A 16,734-nucleotide genomic window follows, 5' to 3' on the forward strand; every position below is an offset into this window, starting at 1 on the left:
ATCTTTTTATAAGAAATACTTCAAAATACATAATCATGGAGAAAATCTGAAATACAGAATCCTTTTTCACCATAGCTTTAAGAGGATTACAGGCAAGCTGGAATAAATTCAGAGAAGGACAAAAATGATGATTAGGAGAATGGAACAAAGTTTTAAGAAGAGAGAAAGAATGAGAGACCAAAGGTCCTACACTAGATATAATTAGGCTTGAAAACAGAATCCCAAACTGTATTTGATAACTCTCTTCAAATCGTGAAAGAATGTTACAGAGAAACGCCCCCTCCCCCCAAAACCCCCCACATCTATCATCCTGTTTTCTACTATTAGAAAATAATGCAAAGAAGATTGGGATCCTTTTGTTGGACACATTCAGGTGAAACTTAATGAGCTACCTATCTGAGATGCTTTAATTTGGATCTATGCACTAATAGCAATAACACTTAGACTTATATACTACCCTATAGCCCTTTAAAGCATTTTCTGGGCAGTTTACAATGTCAGCATATTGCCCCCAACAATCTGGATCCTCATTTTACTGACCTTTGAAGGACAGAAGGCTGAGTTGATTTGGAGCCCCTCAAGCTCAAACTGCAGACTCTGGGCAGAGTTAGCCTGCAATACTGCATTCTAACCACTGCACCATAGAGGCTCCTAAGGAAGAAGATAAACTTGATAGACTAGACAGCCACTTCAAACTCTAGGAATCTCTATTTTTACATAAAATATGTAATATAAAATATTTTTTCCCAGGAGTACAATTGCCAACATGATCTCAATTCTGTGCCCTTTGATTTGTTCCTTAAATTAAAACAACAACAACAGAAACTTACACATACATACTTCAATCCTATGAATTAAACATTCTTGGATTTGTATCTGGAACTTTTTATACTCATTTTAAATTCTACCTGCTATGATCTAGTCCTTGCCCTACCTTAAATCCTGTAGATTATCCTTAATTCTTAATCCCCATCCCCAATTCCCTGCATCAAGTATAAGCTTTTTTCAGCCATTGGAGAAAATGGCAGGGGAAATGGAGGAGGGGGGGAAGATAATTTAATTTTTAATGCAGACTTTCTAAAATGATATAATACTTCAAAAGAATTATTCTTCAGTTCTTCACATACTTTGTGTTTTAGCACTCTGTATTAAAAATGCTTAATTTGGGCAGAATTAACCATAGGATATATATTAAGGAAAATTATTTGCAAAAAAAGGTCATTTTAAGGGAAATATAGTACTAAAACTGAGTACAGTTTCAGGCAGACTTTTTTAAAAAAAAGCTGTGTATGGGACTAGAACAGAATGAATTGAACTTAAAAAATATAAGTAGTACAAAACCTGAAACAGATTTTCTAGTTCCAATTAATTAATAGAGTATGCAGTGCTGGCCTCTTATGGCACTTCTCATACTTCTAAATTCAACTGAAGTCCTTTATATATACTTTTAGTGGTTTGGGTATTGATTTCATTATAGTACTTTCTAGATAATTTATAGCACATGATGTAGCCCACAAGCAAACTGGCATAAAAGTTATTAATCAAATGTATAACACTGTTTATCTCTTTCTTGAACTGGTTGATTATCTGAGCAAATGTGGATGTAACTTTACCTGTGCAACTAAAAGTATCTGTAGGAAAGATTCTTGAATGTGATCATCAGAATTTGCCCAAATTAAATTTCAAGGACAATCTTTGAAATTCTTGGTCAGAAAGAATGCACAGATTTTTTTAAAAAGACATGATGTGAATGTTTTTTTAAGGCCCAAGAGGACGTCTGCATATTTTTATGTTATTTAATATATCTTTTCCAAATGAAAAGATCAAAGAAATGAAAGATCAAAAGAAATCAAGAGACATTTGGAAGAATGTAAATATTAGATTCACAATTTTCATTATTTCCTTTTTTTTCTTTATGAGGTTTTCTGTGAGATCAAGAAGTCATTTGCCTCTTCTCTGTTTTCACCAGTGGTGGGTTTCAAAACTTGTTTGAACCTACTCTGTGGGTGTGGCCTCCTTTGTGGGAGTGGCTTGCCACCCATGTGACCGGATGAGAGTGGCTTGCCACCCATGTGACCGGATATGAAGATGACGACAACACTTGTCAGAACCACCTTAAATTACCTCACACACAGCACTGGCATGCATAAGAATATGATATAAACTTGTTTTTTAAAAGGCATCTTTGGTTTGCGTTAAAACAACTTCAACACACACAATGTTCTGATTGCACCACAAAGGTAGTAGTCATCCTTACCTTTCACAGAGGCACAAAATTTTATAAATATGAGCATGATAGTGTAGAATAATCATATCCAAGGACCAGTGGTGGGTTTCAAAAATTTTGGGAACCTCTTCTGTAGGTGTGGCCTGCTTTCTGGGTCCACTGGTGGAACGTCTTCTAACTGGTTCAGTAGATTTGACGAACCGGTTCTACCGAATAGGTGCTAACTGGTAGGAACCCACCTCTGGTTTTCACCCTCTTAACTCTAATGCACTCTGTAGTGGATTATATGTCAAGGTTGTCTGATTTCAGCTTCTGTGCATTAGATGGATCTTGGTTGATCATCAGTTTGAAATTTTGGCAATATTTTGAGTATATGAGCATCAGATTTCTAGACTGTCGAGTAAACTCAAACTATTACTTTAAAAACCCCAATAACAGCAGAGACATTACCTCTATTTAAAGATGTCAAGTCTTTTTCTTGAAGAGTAGCCTGCATACAGCAGTGAGATCAGCATGATGGTGATGATATTGATAATAATGCTGAGAGATACTCCCCCCAATTGTTTATATATGACAGTATATGTATTGGTATTTCTAATACCATGTATTGGTATTTCTAAGATAGATACAGAATTAAAAAAGGAATGTAGCATAAATTGTGTCTGCAATTAAAGAACTCTACAAAAGGAAATTCCTCGTATTTATTAGAATAGAATAACAGAGTTGGAAGGGACCTTAGAGGTCTTCTAGTCCAACACCCTGCCTAGACAGGAAACCATATACCATTTTTATTAAACAAAATAGTTGTGCCTATCATCATATAATATTGCATGAGACACATATTTATAATACTAATAAAACCTACCAGGAATAGGTTTTAGTATTAGATTTCTTTGGCAAAGGAAAAAAAAATTAGGAGCAATTTGGAAGAACTTGCATAAATATAAATTTCAGAGACTCAAACTGAATCATGCTCTCATGAAATTCAGTCACCAGTACAAATAAAAAAAAGTTCTATAGTGATAGAGAATAGGCATCTCTCCAATTTTGGTGTAGCAATTTTTAAAACAAACAAACAAACAATCAATCAAACATAAACACATGTATTTTTCATTTCCATTATTCTTATATTTCTAGACAGTTGACATGCACCTCAGTATAACATCGACATTTACATAAACAATGAGTTTTTAAAATATGAAGTAACTTTATAAAGCCTGTATATAAGATAATTTTGAATATTGAGCAGAATATCTTTAAGAAATGAGGTAATATTTGTTAAATAAGGAACAGAAACAGACAATAATGAAATTGCAATGTAGCAACATATGCATCTGCAGGAGAGGTATAAATAACAAGATTTTGATGTTGTTGTACAGTTAACAACTGCCCCTCACTTAATTGCATGCAGTGTCGTGATCAAGTACAAAAAGATGAAATGTATGTCATAACATCATGATGCAAATTTTATTGTTTTGGTTTCATCATGATCAGCCACTCATACAGTATCTATGGATAGCAATGTAAATGATCTGTAGAAATGAAGGTAGGCTGAAGGTACACAATTGCTAAATAAGAAGTTAAAAAAGAAGATAAGGATTAGGATGATTTGTTCTATAATAAGAAGTACCAAAAATACTTTATGCCTGATTTGGAAAATAGATATAATACAATAGCAGAGTTGGAAGGGACCTGGGAGGTCTTCTTGTTCACCCCCCTGCCTAGGCAGGAAACACTATACCATTTCAGACAGATGGCTATCCAACATCTTTTTAAAGACTTCCAGTATTGGGGCTTTCATATGACATGAGCTATTTTTTAATCTTTCATTGGAGGCTAGAAGGTTGTTAATATGTTTTCCAAAAGTGGCATGAAGTATTCTCCCCCCACCTCATTATGAAAGTGCCATAGCGGTTGGTGTTATAATAGGTGTGGGGAGGGGGTGTCTTTGTGCATTTGTGTCTCTTTATATGTATTATACAGATTTTTCCCAAATAGGTTTGTGTATATAAACACAAATACACATTTAGAAAAAAAATACCTATAATATCTAATCAGTGGGAAGACAATCTTTTATATTTAATCAGACTTTTTTTAAAAAACACCACATAAATTTATTTTATAATCTTCTAATACTTTTTATCTATAATTAAATTGATTGTTTAGCAAATATCAATGTATATATAAGGAGACTAGTATAGATCTATTTCAAGCTATTTAGCTCTCATCAGCTAGCCATACCCTTACTGGGATTAGAACCTGTGCTGTATTGCATTTTAGGCAGAAGTGTTAACCATTAAGCCACAAGGTTCTTCTCCCTTCTAATCCCAATAAGGGTATGGCTAGCTGATGAGAGCTAAATAGCTTGAAATAGATCTATACTAGTCTCCCTTTATTTATTTATCAGCACAAATACAACACAAATGTAACAAAGGCAATAGTAAAAATATTGGGTTTCTGTCTGGATGGTCTCTTGTGACGAGCCGATAGACAGAGAATGGAAGCAGTAAACTTCCTCCCATATTTGGGCATACCAGGGGTTGTGACTTTAAATATATACCTATTTCCCTGGCTCAGCTGATAAGGAGAAGAACCTTGTGGCTTAATGGTTAACACATCTGCCTAAGATGCAATACAGCACAGGTTCAAATCCCAGTAAGGGTAAATTCGGCACATGTGGTTGTCTTTATTTCTAGGTACTCACTAAGAAAGAATTTTTTGAAATGATCATCAGATCATCAGTATTCCTTATGTTGTATTATATTAACACACATCAATGTTAAGGAGTTAGATGTTCTACTCCCCCTCCCCACCTGAAAGGAACTCTGTTCCAACATCCAGTTGCCTTATATGGGCATGGCCAGAGCATGACTCATCTGGCTTGCAGGTTGGCCCGATCACATGGTTTTGTAGCAAAGCATGGTATCCAGCTAGTATAATATAAATAGCAAATATATAGGGAAAAATACATGGAGAGGGAGGGAGGAGAGGGAGAGAGAGAGAGAGAGAGAATATGAATAAGTGCATATCTGTAATATCTTTCACTCCAGCAATGGATTCCTTTCTTTTCTTGATCCTCTTGTTGTATTTCAAATGTATAAAATTAGCAGAATATCATTTATTAATGTCTTTATTAAAAAGTTCTGATTCAGATAGAGCTGATGGACATCTGAACATCTTGGTAATACTTCATCAAAGAAATTCAGCACCAGCTGTTGTTAAGCTAAGGCAAGAGTTTGTATATAAGCTCTTTAGATGGTACTATAATTATTTTTGTTCATTCATTCATTCATTATCATCAGCATGTATGATATCCCACTGAATAAAAAGACTTATAATCTAAAATTCAACAAAAAGGAAATTGACAAAGAGAAACTGGAAGCAGGTGGCAAGAAAATTCATATATATATATATATATATATATATATATATATATATATATATATATATATATATATATATATATATATATATATATATATATATATATACACATATATATACACATACATACATACATACATACATACATACATACATACATACATACATACATACTGTATATGCTTATTTCATTCACAAGCCTACACAAAGTTATAAGTCTAGTTGTACAGTGATATGGTAACTAGGGAATTTAGAAAGGTAAAGCCTTTAAAGCCATTTCTAAACTACTAAAAAGGAGGGGATCTCAACTGCAACTGTAATTTATTGCATAATGAAAACCTCAACATGGAAAAGGCATAGTTTGCTGTCTATGTTAGATTTATCTAGAGTAGAACCTATAAAAAATTTCCCATCAAAGACCAAAGAGTGTGACGTGAACTCTATGGATATAAAAGGTCTTGCAAGTATTAAAGCTGTGCACAATAAGATCAGGGACTTGATTTGTGCAGCTCCATATATTGATAATACTTTTTGTTAAAGTTCCTTGTGAGAAATACTTTATTAAATAGCCCAGCGGATATGATAGAGCCTTATAGGATTATGCAAGCACCAGCCTTTGGACAGTACTGGAAAAAATATATCCTACATTCTAGCCAAAGCTTGACAATATTCAAATAGATAAATCAACCATTTAAAGTAAATTAAAACAGCAGTAAACCTATTTGATTAAAAAAAACACCAACTAGTTATAAGCTGCAGAAAGATTAAGTATTTTGCAGATTGATATTTCGAATATAAATGTTGCATCCTAAAAATCACTTGTTACTTTCATACTACTGCAAAAATAGCCCTCGCCATTTCCAAAAATATGTGCCTTGTTACTTCCAGTATGAGATTCCTGTGCATCTGGAATCAGTGGGAAGTCTTTTTATTCACAACAGGTTGAATTGTCTCTTTCTGAAAACGGAAAAAAAAGTACTTTCAAAATGTCAAGTGACTCTTATGAGGAGAGAATAATAAACTGGTGTTGTGCAATAGCTACCACAAAGCTACCAAGGTAAAGTGAAGCTTCCAAAAAAGTCTCTAATGTGGGACAACCTCTTATAAATCAAAGCATGACAGAAATTATTTTATTAGTCTCCCAACACTGTATATGGATTATTACAGAAGATATAAGGAATAATGGGGATCAATATTCACAAGAACAAATAAACAAAAAACCCCAAAATTAGTTGGATCCATATTATGTGATGATTTCTTTTGGATAATGTGACTTGCAAAATGCAGGTATTAGCTGCTTGCTCCCTTACTCAAAAGACAATGTAAAAAAAAAAAAATCTTATGAATAGGTCCTAATAAATTATTCTCTAGAGACGGAATGGCTCAGTGGTTAAAGATGCTGAAGAAGTTTGAGACCCAAGCGGTGTGCAATAGTGTGAGCTCCTGTTACTTTCCCCAGCTGCTGTCCACCTATCAGTTTGAAAGCATGCAAATATGAGTAGATAAATAGCTACCACTTTGGTGGGAAGGGAACAGTATTCTGTGCACCTCGGAGTATAGTCATGGCTACAGAAGTACCGTATCTTTGGGCAATACTGGCTCCCTCAGCTACAAAATGGAGATGAGCATAGAGTCAGACACAGCTGGAAAGGGATAACCTTTACTCATTTAAATTATTCCCTATAGAGATTAACCATGAAAGAAAACTGAGAACATTGAAATACAAATATATTTCCAACAGTCTGAAGAGGCATAGCCCAAACAGAACTGTATTAGCAAATTATTTAATCATATCCTAGCCATGATGTAGAACTGGATTTGCACAAATCTGGAGTAATATAGTGACATCTTTCTCTATGCTTGAACTTCTCACCTTTGAGGTTTAGTTTTATGGGAAGAAACACATATCATTCTCTAGATCTTCCAGACAGTGGACATTTAAAACATTAAAACAAAAACCGTCCCATCTGCATCACACTGACCACAGTTTTTAACTTTTCATTTTTACTTGTTAAAAATCTAGCCTTTGGGGAGTAGACTTCAAAAGTTTTTTCTTCTCTAGGCTTAACTAGTTAGATAAGCAAGTACTGTAAATGTTATAGTTTTCCATATCCACAGTAAATTACTCCTTATGCTACATCTCCAAAACTGCTTGCATGGTATAAATCAGGAATAGACATTTTTTCAGAAGGACATTGTCATGACAATGACAATATAAAGTCACGCAAAAGGGTAGTGCTGGAATCTTGAAAACTCTTAATTGTTAAGCCTGTCTAATGGTTCATGCTAGTGTTGTGTTCTGATTTTTTTAAAATAAATGACAGGGCATCACACAAATTTTTCCTAGTAGTATATTTTTCACAAGATTCCATTCTATTTTTCCACATGCAAAAATAGCAGTTTGGGGGTTGCATGTGTCCTGTGGATCACAAGCTACCCACCTTTGACTGAATGGTTCAAGGACTTCAGGACTACTCATGTTTATACTGTATATCATTCCCAATTGTTGCTTAGTGCACTATCATTAATGTAATGCCTAATGCACTGTAATTAAAGTAAGTTTCCACAGTAACAAAGGGATGAATAAACTAAGTCCTGAAATGGAAGACTGCACTGTTCTCATTTCAACTGAAGTTCAAGGGATGTATAAAGAAAGTAGTTCTATGTTTGACTCATTAGAAGATCGCCCTCTGTTAAAAAAAAGGACACATATTCCTCTTCAGCCATCCCTAAACAGAGCCAAGCAACCCACTTGTAACAGTCCTTTGTATCCTTACATCCTATTATGACTCATATTTTTCTTGGCAAAAGCTCTGTGATAATACAGATCATCTTGGGCATTAAGTGTACTTCAGAGGAAGAAGATACAGAAGGTATCATTGGTTTCATTTCAATTACCATAATTTATGTAGTCTTTGTACCTCCTTTATCAGGAAGAACTATTCTTCTTTGTGATGTTGGTACAGAGAAACACACTGTTATTAGAAATTTGGGTTTATGTCCCTATGAGAATAAAGTTTCCTTCTCCATAGCATCATTGAGGTGATCTGAAACCTATAAGTTCTTATTTCCTAATATATCTTAAGCCAGCGGTCACCAGCTGAGGGTCCATGAACCACTGGTGGTCCGTGAGAAAATTTTGGTGGTCTGCAGAAAAAATATTTGCATTTTTATATTGCACTAAATACTATTTGTTTTTTAAAAAAATTCATATTAGTGGTCCATGGGATTTAAAATTATGAATTTAGTGGCCCCTGAGGTCTGAAAAGTTGGTGACCGCTGGATTAAGCTTGACCCCAGTGGGAGTGATTCACTGTCAATGACTTTTTTCTTTTCTAGAAGAAATGCTATTCTATCTCTAAAGAGAAGCTAGGGTCCCAATGTTGGGTTGGGGTTCTGCAGAAATTTGTATTATATTCAGTTTATTTCAGCTGCTCCTGGTCTTAAAGACAACTCTAGTTGATAGACTTAGGGCCCACCCTGTGATATGAGAAGCCTGACAATAAGGGCTCTTTTGCATTCCTTTTTCTTTCGTTCTGGGGGTGGAAGGAGGGGGGCATTAAGCAGGGTTGAATTGCCATATGCTGACAGAGAGATGAGAAATCTTGGAGACTTGATAGCCTTAATCCCTGCCGCAGAAATGTATAAAATTTCACGGCTAAGCTGCCAGAAAAGCTAAGACCACACCAGGAAAGCCGTCTGCATACAAGAAGATACCTGCCAGGTCTTGTCTGCCAGAGCCTGGACTAATGATGAATACACAATGTCCCAATCAATCAAACTGGATTTGCCTTTGCCCCAGGTCTAGGTGAGGTCTGGTATGAGGTGACCATAACTGTCAAGCATGCAGTAGCTGTGGCCAAGAAAATGACTGCATATTTATACATTTTCTTAAAATGGAGATGAATAAATGTCTTTATTTATTAACCAAATGCCTCACTGTACACCCTAACAATGGATCAGCCTGTGCATGTAGGTATATTTCAATCAAAGTAAAATATTGGTGGTCCTGTTTTTAGGTATATTTTTTCATGTGCAGGTAATATTTGTCTTTAAATATTCATATACTGTATGTACAAGCACATGGATAGTTCTTTTCTTTCCAGTATGTTCTTGTCTGGAGCTTTGCATATGATTCTAATACAGCCCCTTGCAATATGATCACATCGAGAACTGAGAAATACAGCATTTTAACAAAACTAACCACAACTTTCATTATGATCTTTTAAAAAAATCCTGCAGAGGGAATGGATTTCGTTGTATCCCCAGTATTAATTCTCCTTCCCAATCATTATGGTCTGTCATATAAATTGGCTGCATTAACATTTCATAAAAGACGTATTTGCGTGGCGAACCACAATAGTGCCACATGCAAAGTAGCAGCAAGCTTTAAAACAGAACCACGTGTTATGTGGTATCTGTGTTTATTTTATAGATTTTAGGTCTATTGTAATAGCTAAGTGTCATAATCCTACATCCTGATCCAGTCTTCAGTCTGCATTGTGATACATGAGGAACTTCTAAAATCATGGGAGATTCCTCAATCATTTCTGTAGAAAGGAAACATTTGAATGTTCTTTTGAAGCTGATTATAAATCTCCTCTGCACCAAGGAATCTTGTCAATCATTCTTTAGTTTATGTTTTTTTTCCCCTTCTTTCAGCTAATGGCTGATGTGGAGGTCCAAATGCAGCAATACTTCCATCCATTCTATCAGCAAACCAATATGCTTCTTTAATTACTTAAATTGCTGTCATTACAGGTATTATTGAAGTCAAACACCTATGAGGTGTTTCACGCTTCTGTCAAAGTATTTTGGGCTTCCCTCAAGCTTCCAGTAAATGCATTTCATTTTGGACTGAATTCGATGCACTTCTTCCTTCATATTTTGTTAAGAATGTTGTGGTAATAGCAACTATTTTGTGTGCTTCCCTTACTGTTTGTGCAGATGTTTCAACTAAGAAGGAGCTCAACATTTGCTTCAAATTTCATATTACATTAAAAGAGTGGAAAGACACCTTGGCAAGACCGAATATAAAAGCACACATAATGTTGAAGAGTCATGGTAGATGCTATTCTGTTATTCACCATTACCAACTGTAGAAAACAGGACAGAGGATTAAGCTGCCAATTAGATTACTAGTTGGCTAGTTGGTTCTCTATTTTAGGACATTGTTCCACACTGATGGAATTGCATATTTATTTCTGAATTCCATCCATTAAAGCATTCCTTGGCAATTTTATCTAATGCTAAATACCAAAATAATTTCTTTGGGATGTGCGTTTCTTTTTAGGGAAAACATCTGAGGAAATGTGAAAAACATCAAAAGCATAATAGAAAGTAACAAAGCTTCTTAAAGGCAAATTCTAGAATGGGAGAAGCCACCAATACTGCAATTAGTATAGCCATATTTTATAGTTCTACAGATAATGCCTCTTTCATTGGTATTACAGTTCATTCAGGTGGAATTGGACTTACTATACATTCATAGATTCATTAAAATAACTGAAATATAAATTAGGCCATTGTTTCCATTCATCACCATTGTTACCACCAGCATAATGAGAGCAATATTATTATCATGGATAGGTCATTTCCTGGAATAATTCAAGCTGGCTCTGACTGACCTCCCAAGCCTAGTTAAGATGGAATTCAAGCAGTGGTGAGAGTCAGCCAGTTCACACCAGTTTGGTAAAACCGGTAGCTAATTTTTTCTGTAGTTCGTGGCTGAAGTGAAGGGCAGGAAGCCCTTCAATTTCCAGCAAGGGGCGAGGGAGGGAGAAGAGACAGCAAGAGGAGCCATCTCCCTCCATGCGCCCCAATGAAAGGCAGTGGGAACCCTGGTGCTTCCCTTACTCCCCCTGTCCAGCACTGGAAGTAATTTAATAACCAGTTCATCCAGGGTCAGGTTGGCCATCATGGGGGGAGGGAGGCTCATCTCGCATGTGCGGCAGAGCTGAAGGGCCATGTCTTCCACGATGGCCAACCTGACCCTGGGTGAACAGGTTGTAAATTACTTGAATCCCACCACTGAATAAAAAAGGTTTTCTTGATTGCTTAGATAGATTATCCAGGCAATATAACCATAATCTTATTGAGGCACTAGCCTCAGTATGGAGATGTGAAGTGGGAAGGGTCTGACCCCATCACTTTTAAGCACATTATTTGGCTTTGGTAGACATAAAATGTTGCTGTTATTTGTTTTTTGTTTTCCTGAGAATGAATAAATTGTTAGATGATATAAATCTCATGTTAATTGTGCCTACTATCTGTGGCGAAGGAGGCAGAAAGGATTTACCTCACCACTGTTATTGCATTGCCAATAAACTGTTCAGAACAGGCAATTTATGGACTGTCCTGGGATAATTTAGAGCAGTGTTTCTTTTTTTTTCCTCTCTCTTTCTTGGGAACCCTTCCCACCCCCCAAAAAAAAATTATTCAGGACCCCAATAGTGCTTTCTTTTTGTATGGGTCATATTTATCAATATTTACCATATTTTAAAAAATAAAATTGACACATTTGCTGCCATTAGTGCTTCTCATGATTGTTTGGTGGGATTTTAATATTAGGTTATTTTTCAACATAAACTGGCTAATAATTTTGATTTTGGATTCCACGGAGAATGTTGGTGGATCCACAGGATCCTCAGACCATCCTTTGACAAACACTAGTCTTGAGGCAGATTCATCCAGTTATGAAGTTTGCTGCAGAAATTTGCAAAACACTTTGAGGAAAATCAGTTATTTTTATTTTAGGTTACATGCCACATAATCACAATTAATTTTGGGAACACTTCCTAATAAAGTTTGTGGGATCAAATTAAGTTCTTACAGGGTGATTACAGATTAAAAGAATTGGAAGGGATCTTGTAGGTCACCTAGTCCAACCCTCTGCCCAAGCAGGAGACCCTACATCATTTTCAATAGATGGTAGTCCAGTCTCTTCTTCAAAGCTTCCAGTGATGAAGCTCCCACAACCTCTGAATGCAAGCTGTTCCATTGGTTGATTATTCGCACTATCAGAAAATTTCTCCTTATTTCTAGGTTGAATCTCTCCTTGTTCAGTTTTCATCCATTATTCCTTGTCTGGCCTTCGGGTGCTGAAAAAATAGACATCAGACTGGTGGGGATGATAAATATTTCCATTCTGGTTGAAATGAAAATTCAGTCTAAATGATTTTACTCTAAATTACACTGTTCTTCTGTAGTGGGTTTTTAGACTCCAATTTTAGATTACCTAAGAGGTCACATCATGCTACGGCTTATATATTAGATATGTTGTATTAGATTATATTGATTGACAAGGAGTTTGGGTGTTGTTGATTATATACTGTACATATACAGTGAGCATACATACAGTCATAAATAAATGCTTCATTAATTAAAGAGCATATTTTAGATATAAAACTGTATTAGAAAAAAATGGAAAAGAGTACACCACATTTTTTTTTTTTACTAATAATATATTTTCCATGGTTGACTTCAAAATGCTATCCTATAAAAATCAGAAGTTGGATTTTTTTACTCACATTATAAGCAATTGAAGATATCCTTAAGTAGCTTTCTCTTGTCTGGTGCCCCAAAAGAATAACCATATAAGATTTAAAAGAAAGAGAAGGGAAGAGTGTTGCTTCCTTTGTTGTCTTTGATAATTGGTACCTGTGACGAAAAACAAAAGCGAAATGCTGAAACCCCTAATTAAAGATGCCTTTGTGATCTCTGAAAGTATCTTCTTTAACAATATAACAAAATTGGAAAAGACTTTGGAGGTCTTCTTGTTCAACCTCTTGCCCAAGCAGGAAACCTTATACCATTCCAGACAAATGATTGTCCAATCTCTTCTTAAAAACCTCCAATGTTGGAGCACCCCAGACTTCTGGAGGCAAGTGGTTCCACTGATTAATTATTCTGTCATGAAATTTCTTCTTAGTTCTAGGTTAGTTCTCGCCTTGATTAGCTTCCATCCATTGCTTCTTGTCTTGTCTTCAGGTGCTTTGGAGAATAGCTGGACTCCCTCTTCTTTGTGGCAACCCCTGAGATATTGGAACACTGCTATCATGTCACCCCTAGACATGAGAGATACGTTTTGTATAGTTGATGTTTTTTAAAATGTTTTAACTTGGTATATGCCCAAAGTTGCTCTTTGAGTGGGCATCAGTATAAATTGAATAAAATCAAATAAAATAATTAATTAGTTCATAATCTCAATGAGGAAATAAAATTGTTTTCCTCTCACTACTCATTTTCATGTTTAACAATCAACTGCTTAATGCTTTTGTGTGATTTCTGTTAGTATAACAAAAAAGTATAAAACTACAAGTTATACATGTTTGTAGTGTAGAATGATTCAAATTTTTTTACTACCAGTTCTGTGGGCATGGCTTAGTGGGTGTGGCATGGCTTGGTGGGCATGGCAGGTGAAGGATACTGTAAAATCTGCATTCCGACCCCACTCCAGGGGAAAGTTACTGCAAAATCCCCATTCCCTCCCATTCCGCTGGGACTCGGGAGGCAGAGAATAGATGGTGGTGGGGCCAGTCAGAGGTGGTATTTACTGGTTCTCCAAACTACTCAAAAATTCTGCTTCTGGTTCTCCAGAACTGGTCAGAACCTGCTGAATACCACCTCTAGTGTAGAGAGAGCCATTTGAAAGAAATATGGCTAGCTTTACATTGTTCTGTGAACATGGCATGACTATGTATGTAATAGACTATGTGATCCTGGATTAGGATATTGTCCCTAATGAAATGCTAATACTAGCATCTCATAATGATAATAATAAAAACCCTAATCGTGTGTGTGATATGAAGGCATGTGCTCTATCTTCCATCTCTTTGCTTCTAAGCTACTTCAGTGTTCCCGCACAGGAACAATATAGAAGTCACCATATCAGATGACCCCCTACTGTATGTTACTGATACTTATAAATCTTAATCTAGAAAATTCAATCTTCTTGGCACAAGAAAGAATTTTAAATCTCGATGCTTCAATCTTGGCCCTCAGTTTTTTTTTAAAAAAAGAATAAAAGTAGTGATGATAAAGCTATCAGTTCAAATACATTTTATGTGATTTTGTTGGAATGGATTAAAATGTATATCCTTGTAATCAAAAGGAAAGAAATGAAAGCAATACATTTCTCTGAGTCCTCCTATTGCAGTGGTTCAGCACACTTGCTCATGCACTGTCTGGAAGAATCTTAGCAGTCTATTTGCAGCTGCAGGTAATATTTTCTAAAGTACATGTATTATGTAAATGATCTGATAAAACAACTGGAACATCTGATAGTTTTCAACATGAAAATGGAACAATCAAAACTATAGGCATCAAGAAGCAAAGCAGTTTCCTGTGATTATGTTTCAAAGCAATGCATTGATTTTACATTCTTAAGGAGCCCATATTTCTGATTTTATAATGTTTATAGAAGTTAATAAAGAGGCAAAACAATCAGTTGCCCACATGTATCACATTTACACATGCACAAAACTTTTTTAAAAAAATTAATCATACCAACTAATGATGATAATGAGGATGAGTTAAAAGAAAGAGATAGATGTGCTTATCCCCCTCCCTTAAATTATGTATTTATTTATTTATTTTTATGTATTAAATTTATATACTACCCATCTTGCTAAAAGCAAAGAGCCAAGATAAGTTTGCTTTTTCAAACAGGGACCCGTTCCTTATCTCTGCTATGTTTGATCTTTCTCTTTATCCTTCAAGCTTAATTGTGGCCAGTGTCAGCCATGCTAACTTATCCTTTAATAATACAGTAATGAAACAAAACTTTGGAAATTAACTTACAGCAGCCCAAGAAATTATGTATCATTTTTCCATATTCAGGACAATGTTGTTTCTTTTAAAAAAGCACACCAGTGTACCAAATTATTATCCACATATTGCAGAATAAGGGACTGTAATCAGGAGTGGGATTCAGCCAGTTCAGACCAGTTTGGGTGAACCAGATGTTAACTTTAATCTGCTTCACCAAACTGGTAGTTACAAGGACTGGCTGACCCTGCCCACCCCTCCCCTCCTCTCCCAGGAGTCTACATGTAGCCCCTTCATCATGCCAGATAAGTACAGGGCAGAGGCTTTGGGAGGGCGAAAAATGGGCTTATCGGAAGTCAGAAAACAGAACTATTTCTGGCCTCCGGAAGGCCTCCAGAGCCCGGGGGGAGGCTGTTTTCACCTTCCCAGTGGCTCAAGGAAAACCTTCAGAGCCTGGGAAGGGTGGAAAATGGCCTCCCAAAAGTACTGGAAGTCTGGAAATGGCTCTGTTTCTGGCCTCTGGATGGTCTCCGGAGCCTGGGGGAGAACGTTTTTGCCCTCCCAAAAGGTCAAGGAAAATCTTTGAAGCCTGGGTAGGCAAACATTTTCCCCTTGCCGCCGTGGTGCAGGAAGCCAACTAGGCCACACCCCCTTGACCATGCCCACCCAGCAACCAGGCAGAGAACTGGTTGCTAAAATTTTTCAATCCCACTCCTGAGTATAACATGGTTGATTCCACCTACGAAATACAGTATATGGGAGAAGTAGCATGTATTGCAGGGGCTGTTACTTAGAACTGTATTAGATTTTGTAAGCCACACAGCAGTGGTGGGATTCAGCCAGCCCGCACCTATTCGGGAGAACCAGTTGTTAACTTTTTAAGCAGTTCGGAGAACCAGCTGTTGGAAGAAATCTCATTTTCTTCCACTTTACAGGGCTAATCCTGTAAGGAAGGCAGGAAGGAAACATTCTGGTGTTGTTTCTAGCATCATCTTTACTGCCTCTCCGATTAACCCTCATTACATTGTCACAGCTAAGGCAAATCGCCCATAGACCTGAGTGACATTGAGTTGGCCAGACACACCCAGTCATATGACCACCGAGCCATTCCTACCCAACTGGTCATTAGGGCAGAGAACCGGTTGTTCAATCATTTGAATCCCACCACTGCCACACAGAGTCTGTTGGAGTAGATAGATATGAGAAAGAGACAAAGAGGAGGGAGGGAAGGAGAGAGGGAGCAGGAGAGGGAAGGAGAAGGAGAAGGAAGGAGGGAGGGAGGGAGAGAGAGAGCACTCACTACTGCAACTGGAATTAAAAATGGGACTTTCCCTTCCACTTGTGCCTTTATGCTC

Source organism: Thamnophis sirtalis, unplaced genomic scaffold (genome assembly GCF_051295495.1).
Source record: "Thamnophis sirtalis isolate CommonGarterSnake01/CBP01778 unplaced genomic scaffold, rThaSir2_p1.2 scaffold_1, whole genome shotgun sequence".
NCBI classification, from domain to species: domain Eukaryota; kingdom Metazoa; phylum Chordata; class Lepidosauria; order Squamata; family Natricidae; genus Thamnophis; species Thamnophis sirtalis.